Source organism: Myiozetetes cayanensis, unplaced genomic scaffold (assembly GCF_022539395.1).
Source record: "Myiozetetes cayanensis isolate MyiCay16 unplaced genomic scaffold, myiCay2020 scf30, whole genome shotgun sequence".
Taxonomy (NCBI): domain Eukaryota; kingdom Metazoa; phylum Chordata; class Aves; order Passeriformes; family Tyrannidae; genus Myiozetetes; species Myiozetetes cayanensis.
In genome coordinates this window covers 2,363,131-2,371,030 of record NW_026087522.1, presented here as the reverse complement: position 1 = coordinate 2,371,030, position 7,900 = coordinate 2,363,131, and positions in this window count along the sequence as shown.

Below are 7,900 nucleotides of genomic sequence, written 5' to 3'. Positions count from 1 at the left end.
CCAGGTGCTTTCCAAGCCTGTTATTTATTATTCAGTCCCTGTGCTGGAACATGGAGCAATGTGTGCTTGAACCACACACGGGGTTTAGTCAGAGGAATAAAATATTTACCAGTGTGAACCCTTTCACCAAGCACTGAGAAATTATGAGCCTCGTCCAGAAGCACCTTGATCTCTTTTTTTAAAAAGTCACGGGTTTAGCAATGCTAAAAGACAAGGTCAGCTTCATCTTCTGGGTCTGCAAGTCCTTGCTCTGTGTTTTCAAGCTTTTTTTTTTTTTTTTTTTTCCATTTCCCTTCCCCTGCCTTTGAGAAGAGTGGAATTTGTGATGTTCTTGCCGTGATTCAGCTACTAAAATTGCAAGGGAACAATCAGAGCTGAGAGGAAATAGGAAAACAAGCAACGTTGCTACACCCCCCACCCCTCACCCCCCCAGAATCAATCAGGGGTTTGCAAAGCCCTGATCTCTGAGGAGCCTTTTCCAGATCTGTGTTGGAAGAAGAAGAAGAAGGGAAAATGAAACCTGCAGATGGACTCTGGGTTAAATCAGCAGCAGCTGGGAGGAATCCTGGGCTCTGATGCATCGGCTTCAGTGGGATTTGGAAGGAGCCCAGGAGGGAAACAGCTCCAGAGCTTTTTGCTTCCATTGAGGAACACGAGGTCACTGCAGAACTCCCACCATCCCCACCATCCCTCAGCCATCACACTGGCTCTGGGTTATCATAATCCGTGTATTATTGGCTTAATCCTCCTCCTCTGGAATTCCAGGAGCACACAGGACGTATTCCTGGTGCTTCCTGCGCTCCAGCCAAAGCCTGGAGAGTGCAGGCTGTGGATCCCAGCATGAGTAATTTGGGGGAGGAGGGAGGTGAGGGAGCAGGGAAGGAAGGAGCTTCTCCAAACCCTTCAGCTCCTCACTTGGACACAGTGAATGAGATATTTAAATACGTTGCCATGGAAACAATCAAAGAGGGGGGTCCTTGTGTGAGTGTTTGGGTAATCCCAAAGGGGGTATTTAATTGGAATCAACCACAGCTTTTTAACTGCGTTTTAAATTGGAGAGAAATAAAGAGAAGGAGCTGCCAGAAAAGGAACATTAAATAAAAGGGGGGGGGCGAAGAAAAACCCAACAGAACAACAAGCAACCCAGCCCACGTGAAACAAGATGGGGGGAGAAAGGGAAATCAAAAGAATAAATTTACTGTAACTGGTAAAGGATTCATTAGGGTTACACCAGAGCTCGGTTCAGTGAAGGGAATGAACGGAATTGTGTCTCAAAGATCTGAACTTCAGGGGCCAGAAGGTCTTTTCCAAGCTCTTGCTCCCATGTTTAATGCTCTCCTGCATTCAAATGAGGTGTCCCAGGGTCTGAGTGGCAAGGCAGGAGGGGCTCAGTCAGGCACCCAGGGAGCAGGAGCCGGTTCCTGACCTCGTGGGAAGGGACAGGGTGCCATCTGGGATTAGTTCTGCATGGACAGAGGTGCCAGAACACACCCAGTGAGGAAGGGCACTGATCCCAGATGGCAGCACCAGGCTCTGCTGCCCTGCACAGGATCAGCTCACAGGAGGGGCTGGGAGGAGTCCAGCAGCTCTGCAAGGCAAGGGACTCACTCCAGGCCCAGTTTTGGTGCTATTTTTAGATACTGCACATTCTCACCCTGCTCTGGAGAGGAAATGGGGAATGCTGGCCGGTCCTGCTGCCTTCCTAAAGCACTGGGAGCCGTGGATTGGTGGCTTTGTCATTGTTAATAATCACTACTGGACTCGTAAGGGCAGTTTTCAGCAGCTGGGAATGCCCAGGGAGCTGAAGGAATCCAAGCCTGAGCAGGACCAAGCTCATCCAGCCCCAGCCTGTGTAACCTTGCAGGCTGGCTCTGTCACACTGACATCTGAGTGCAGAGGCTGTGCCTGGCATGGGAGTGCCCTGCCCAGCACTGTGCCAGTGCCCAGGGAAGCCAGAGCCCAGCCTCAGAGAGCCTGGCACGCTCTCGGGAGCAGCTGCACCTCGTGGGCCAGAAATTAGGGCACCCTGATCTCCCATCAGCTCCCATCATTACGTTCTGGCATCGTTCTCCCCTCCCACGTGGCCGTTCCTTGACTGGATCTTCCAGTTTTCCAAGCACGAGCCTCAACCTCTCCTCGCTTCTCCCCCCTCCAATTTTCACCACAGCCCAAACTCCTCCTGCCAGGCTTTTCCTCCCCAGTCCCTGCACCTCCCCTTGGGGGAGAGGAGCAGGGGAGATGTATGGCTGTGAGATTTTCCCCCCCTGCATCCTTTCTCCCCTCTGCCAGGAGGGAGCGAGCTGGGATGTGATGGGAGCTGCGGCGGGAGCGGGATGAGAGCAGGGATGATGCGTGAGGGGGGTGGGACCCTTCCTTCCACCCTCTGCCTGGGGCAGCCAGCAGCCAAACACAGCAGTGACCTGCCCTTTCAGTCCCTCTTGGGCTCAGCCAACTTCTCCCAAGCCATTTCCCTTCCCCCTGTGGAATGGCAGCAGCTGGGAGCAGGGTGGTTTGCTCGGCCTCTCATCCCTCAGCCTGATGGATGGGGATGCTGATGAATTGCTGCCGCTGTGGGAGAGTCTATTTTTGGCCCTCAGCTCCCATCTGTGGCTCTGTGGAGTGTCCTCCTGCTCGCCTGCTCCATGAACAACTGCTGAAGGCTCCTGGGTGCCGTGCCCAGGGTCAGAGCTGGGCCTGGGAGATGGAAATGAGAGGGAATTTGTCGCCTGCTCAGACCCTCCCCGTGGGGCAGCGTCTCCGAGGGAGCTCCCACAGGCCTCCAATCCCCATGGATTTCACAGCCTGTGGAGTGCCCAATCCCTGGGCATTTCCCAGCTCCAAAGGCTCTTCATTCCCGAGGGATTGGGAGCTGCTGGAGCTGCCGGGTCAGGGAATGACAGCTGTGTATCCCTGGGGAGAGGGGCAGAGAGGGACACGAGGGAACAGCCCCCTCAGTCACAGGAAAGTTGGGAGGAGGAAAAATGTGGCTCAGGGCCGGGTTTGCCTCAGCCCCTGCACGGCTTTGCAGCAGCCACTTCGTGTTTCATTTTCTCTGCTGTTCCTCAGCATAATTTCTATTATTTTCCGTCTCGTCTTCGCAAGACAGAACCCTGGGCTGGGTTTGGATACCTGCATCCTGTGACTGTACATCTCCCAGCGCCATGGGACGCTGATTTCATTTGGGTTTCTAATTTATTTCACAATACCGTGGAATAATTAGAATTATTAAAGCCCAAATGTTCTCTGCTGCCTGTTTCTATTAGGCAAAGCAGCTCAGGCTGCCGGGCCTTTGGGGAGGGAGGAGAAGGTTTGGGTTTTTTTACCACCTCCGAATCTTTTGTCCTTCATGACCTTTACTTTTTTTTTTTTTTTTTTTGCTAAAATTAACATTCATGCAAAAAAAAAAAAAAAAGAAAGCAAAAGGGGAGAATTGGTCTCTCTTCCACTTGCACCGAACATTCGTGCTGGGGGAAGGTTATTCCCTGCACAGCCCTGCCACAGGGCACTTTGGAAGGGGGGGTGGATCTGCCCTTTCTCAGGCTAAATCATCAGCTCTGATGTGTTTTCCTTCTTTCATTATTGCTCTGCTCTCCCTGGAACACGAGTACTTTCCGTGTTGACTGTGACATTACTGCCTGTGCTGGCAGCAGATGGAAAGCCAAGCTGGAGGTACAAGTCATGTTCCCATTAAGAGCCAGCAGTGAGATGTGATGGTTCCTAATGTGACCCTTCAAGTTGTTGACGGAGCTGTTTCTCAAAAAATAAAAAAAATAAAAAAAATAAACACCCAAACTTAAAAACAAATACAAAAATAAAACCAAAACCAAACATCAAGCCTGAGGCACAGCAAAGTGTGCTGGTAAAGTCCTGCCTTGGAGGTGTTGAGACTCTTACAGCTGGCTTTGCTGGAGCTAGGAATTTTATTTAGCTTTTTATTGGAATAAATCAATCAGGTGAGAGCTTTGCTGGGGCTGAGCAGGGAGGAATTTGCACACTGGGAAGCCAAGCAGGCAGATTTCCAGAAGGGCTTGTCCCTGGATTCGAAACATCACTTTGGGGTGTAAATCAGCTGGAGCACATCAGGCCCAGGGAGCCTTGAGTGCCCACAGGGAAAATGAGGATTTTCTGTCTGCTGGGGAGAGCCAGTGGCTGTGGAAGGGAGCTGGCACCAGGGGTGGCCTCGAGCCAGGCCACCCTTCTGGATAACTGGATATTCGAGTTGATATCCCTTAACTCCTGCCTCGCCAACAAGCTCCCCAGAGCGTCACTGCTGGGATCATTCTCCCCCAGCTCCAGCTCCTTTCCTCCCTCCCTGCCCAGCCCTGCCCAGCCAGTGCTGCTGGAGAGCAAAGCCTGCACTCAGAGTCCCAGGATCCTGGGATGGTTTGGGCTGGAAAGGACCTCAGGGCCCGTCTCATCCCACCCCCTGCCAGGGGCACTCACCGGGTCAGGCTGTGCAGGAAGGGAGGGAAAAATAAGGGAAAAGAGGTGATTTTGACTCATTTCACTTGCAGATGCAGTGCCTTAGCGCTGCCACATCTGCAGGAGCCCTCGAGCCGGGGAGGGATTTGAAAAGCTCTCTGTATCAGAGCCTTTCCATCGTCCCATCCCCTGCTCCCCCACCGGCCTCCTCATCCCCTGTTCTTTGTCCTCCCCGTGCCCAGCAGTCACCACCACGTCTCCCTTCATCCACAAAGAGAAACCTTATCTTCTGATGGACACATCCAGCACATTCTCTGTGACATTTAAATCTCCCTTTGTAGCCAGCTCAGATATTTTCGCTGTTAAAAGGAGCGGCCCAGCCGGGTGATTTCATTACTGCAAATGTTATTACAGTGAAAGCCTGTTTAAGACATAATGTCACTGAAGGGAAAATAGGATCTAGCAGCAAGAACAGCCTGATGGAGGGTGCTGGGCTTCATCACAGCCTGAAAGAAACCTCTCAAACATCAGACCTGCTAATGGAGCAGCTTTTTTTCTCCATCGAATCAAACCAGCCACTTCCTCAAAGCCCTAAGGCGAGGAATTAGAAAGGAGATTGAATGGAATTAGGCACCCAACTCTCTCTGACTTTATATTTGAGCTCCTAAGCTGTTCTTGCTGCTTTAGAAATTAGAGCTGAGCTGCTGGGGTTCTCAGAGCCACGGACACGGTGAATGGAGAGGCTTTGTGGGAGCAGCAGCCACGGGCCTCTCCAAGGCACTGCAGCTCCCTGTCCGTGGCCACAGGCAGAGCTCCTCGGCCCAGGAAACCCCCACAGACACGTCCCAGCCTCCCTGAATGAAGTCACTGGGAATCTGCCAAGGACTCGACCCCAATTTCCACCCTGACGTAGCTGTAAATCCTTTCTCCTCCAAAGCAGATTTCCCAGAGGGGTTCGGATTTGCCAAGAGCAGAACCTGAGCTCCTGCAGCCGGGGGTGTCACGAGGGCTCAGCTCAGAGTGGGGGGAGAGAGTTACAGGGACCCACCCCCTGCTCCCAACCCTCTGCCCTCCGGGCTCTGCTGGCTGAGCTTTGGCTCTCTGTGAGCAGGGACAGGACCTGGGAATGGCTGGAGCTGTGTCAGGGCAGGCTCAGGTTGGATCTCAGGGAAAGGTTCTTCCCCCAGAGGGTGGCTGGGCTCTGAACAGGCTCCCCAGGGTTTGGTCACAGCCCCCCAAACCTGCCAGAGCTCCAGGAGGGTTCAGACAACGCTATGAGGGACAGGGTGGGATTGTTGGGGTGTCTGTGCAGGGCCAGGAGCTGGACTGGATGATCCCTGTGTGTCCCTTCCAGCTCCGAATGTTCCATGATCCTGATGATCTGAAGGATTCTGTGATCTGACATCTTCATGGGGGTTGAAACACAACGAGTCCCAGGTCAGCACCACCCCTCCCACCAGCCTGGAGAAGTCCTGGCCTGTGCCCCAGCTGCTCTGCTGACAGGCTGTGACAAGCTGCAGTGACCAGCTCGACAGAGAACATCAGGATTTCACGGCATATTTTACCACCAACTTTCTGGGGTTTATTTCCAGCTGGTTTTCTTCCTTTGATATTTTTTTTTTCTTTTTTTTTTTTTTTTAACCTCTTTGCTCTGTAGCAACTTCAAGGTATCCTGGGCTGCTCCTGACCCGAACAAGGCAGAGCATGACAGGAGCAGCTCGGAGTCAAGTGCCCATAAACACCGAGAGCCTGCAGCAAAGCAGCTGCTTCCCTCCCTCCTTCCCTCCCTCCCCTCTCCCTCCCCCTGCCCGGGGCCCGCACAAATCGAGGCTCTGCGGGTTTTACAGCTGTCAGACAATGAGCCCGGTGCCGGCTATTTCCTCCTCCTTTTCCTTTCTTTTAATGGAAAACAGCTCAGCGCTGCCAGGGCTCAAGTGGCCCCTGCAGCAGCGAATCGATGGAGCCAAGGCTCTGCTCTGGGGCTGTGCTGGGGTGGGCACAGAGGGGTTGTGTTACTGCTCATCCTCCCTGCCAAGGGTCCCCAGCCCTCCATCACGCTCCTTACAGGCAGGCAGATGTTTATTTTTGGGCTGGGAGGGGATTGAAGGGCACAAAACCGTCCCAGAGGTGCTGGGGGTGAGCAGGACAGGGAGGGTGGGCTGGACATGGGGAGAGCCCCTGGCAGGGTGGGCCCCTTGAGCTTTGGGATTTCTTCCCGTGCTTAGGCAGGGCAAAAGAAATCTTTCTGCCTGACCTAAGTGTAGGCAAGTAAAGAGTGAGGATTAGTCCTTATTGCATCATTGCTTTGATAAAGAAGTCGATCCTGCCCTGGGCTGACTGACCACACGACCTGAGCCTTTGGGATAAATGCTCTGTGAGGCAGAGAACCCACCTCTGCAATGCTTCATCCTCAGTGCAGTGACAGCACAGCCTGTGCCACGGGGAGCTGTAAAGCTGCCCAGGGCAGTGGTGGAGTCACCACCCCTGGAGGTGCCCAAAAAAACCTGTGGATGTGGCGCCTGGGGACATCATGGCTTAGTGGTGAACGTGGTGGTGGGTTCATGCTTGGACTTGGTGATCTCAGACATCTTTTCCAACCTTAATGATTCTGTGGTTTTCCTCCCCAGGACCGGTGGGTTTTTGCCCCTCAGCTGAGCCCGCAGTCCCTCCCGGGCACTTCCAGGAACTCCCGTTCGTCCGAAGCCCAGCACGGAATTGTTAGGGCTGAAAAGACCCCTGCAGAGCGCCTGTGGAACAGCACATGCTGGATGGAACATCTCCTCCTTCCGTTTAGGGCTGGCCGTAACAAAGTCTGGCTCCTGTGCCTTCCAGGGGGCTTTGGACCCGCGGCATTCCGGGAAGGGACCGATCCCTGCTCCTTAACCCGGGCTGTGCAGACCGCGGAGCATCCGCATGCACGGGGAGCATCACCGGCAAAGGGCAGCTCTGGAACTCTCCACGGCCGCCCTTTCCTTCCCCGGGTTGCGTTTTCCGCGTCTCTGGCAGCGCTCAGAGGTGATTTATGTATAACCAGAGCAGCCTCCAGTGGCTGGATCCGTGAACTTTTCCCACAGCCCTCCGTCTCGGCTCACGGGGAGGGTTTTGCAGACCCCAAGCCCAGCCTAGGAGGGGCTGGGAGTGGGGGGGACCGGGAGCAGCGGGGGTCCCGCTGATGCTGCCAGGAGGGGATTTGGTCCCTAACTGAGCTGGCAGCATCTGCTCGGGGCTGGTCCTGCCGCCCTGCTGTGCCCACATCGTCACACCCCGAGGGTGGCAGCGGCAGCGCCGGCTGCCAGGCAGGGCTGTGGGGATGCTGTGCCGGCGCTATCCCACAACAGCCAGCCCTACAGGTGCCAGCCAGAGCCCGCTGCTCTGTCCCCGCGGCTCTGCTCCCGCATCATCTGTCTCTGCCAAGGAGCAGATGGCCCTGCTCGGTCCGCGGGCTCGGGGATGCAGCTTGGGGGAAAATGAGGTTGCA